The sequence below is a fragment of the Elephas maximus genome, chromosome 10 (assembly GCF_024166365.1).
Source record: "Elephas maximus indicus isolate mEleMax1 chromosome 10, mEleMax1 primary haplotype, whole genome shotgun sequence".
Taxonomy (NCBI): domain Eukaryota; kingdom Metazoa; phylum Chordata; class Mammalia; order Proboscidea; family Elephantidae; genus Elephas; species Elephas maximus.
Window position 1 is genome coordinate 86604824 of NC_064828.1, and position 906 is coordinate 86605729.

The window sequence follows — 906 nt, forward strand, 5'->3', positions numbered from 1 at the left end:
CATCAAGGAAATGACACAGATTTCTCCCCAGTTTGTATGAAGAGTTTTCAAGATACATTTACAAAAAAAAAAAAAACTACTTAGAGTACAGATAATTTTTAATTTAAATGTGAGCATAGGTCATATTTTCTTGGCGCTTGATACATTCTTTCCTGTATCATGTCATGTATATACTCTCCATCTACCATATGATTATTTACAGTAATAGACTGAAGTCATGATATAGTTTCTTCTTTTTGATAAAATATTACATATATTTTTATTAGATATTTTGAAGCCACTATAGATTTGATGCAACTGTTTAGGGCTCTTACAAAATAGAACATAATAAATTATTTTTTATTAATTTAAAATAGTGCTCAAGATACACCTTTTTAGTTCAGTTTTTTTTTTTTATATAATGCTAATATTAAAATTTGGAAACCCTGGTGGCATAGTGGTTGAGTGCTACAGCTAACCAAGAGAGCGACAGTTCAAATCTGCCAGGTGCTCCTTGGAAACTCTATGGGGCAGTTCTATTCTGTCCTATAGGGTTGCTATGAGTCAGAATCGACCCGATGGCAGTGGGTTTGGTTTTTTGGTTTTAATATTAAAATTTAACATTTTTGTGGCAATCAGTTCCAAACATTTATTTGAATAGCCCTGAACTTCCTGGGAAAGTCAACCTTGACAGAATTTGGTTTTCAAAATTGCTGAAAAGGTAATCCTTTCTTTTTGAGATTGTCTGTTTCTGCCAGCAGTTGAGTCATATGATTTATGTTTATCCAAATAAGAAGTGGGTAAAGTAGAATTTACCCTCTGATTAATAAAGTACGTTTTGTCATGCAGTTTCCTTTAAATTAAAAAGACACAAAACTTGTTTCTGACTACAAAGTAAATTGGAGACAGAGGGGCTTGCTAGTGGGA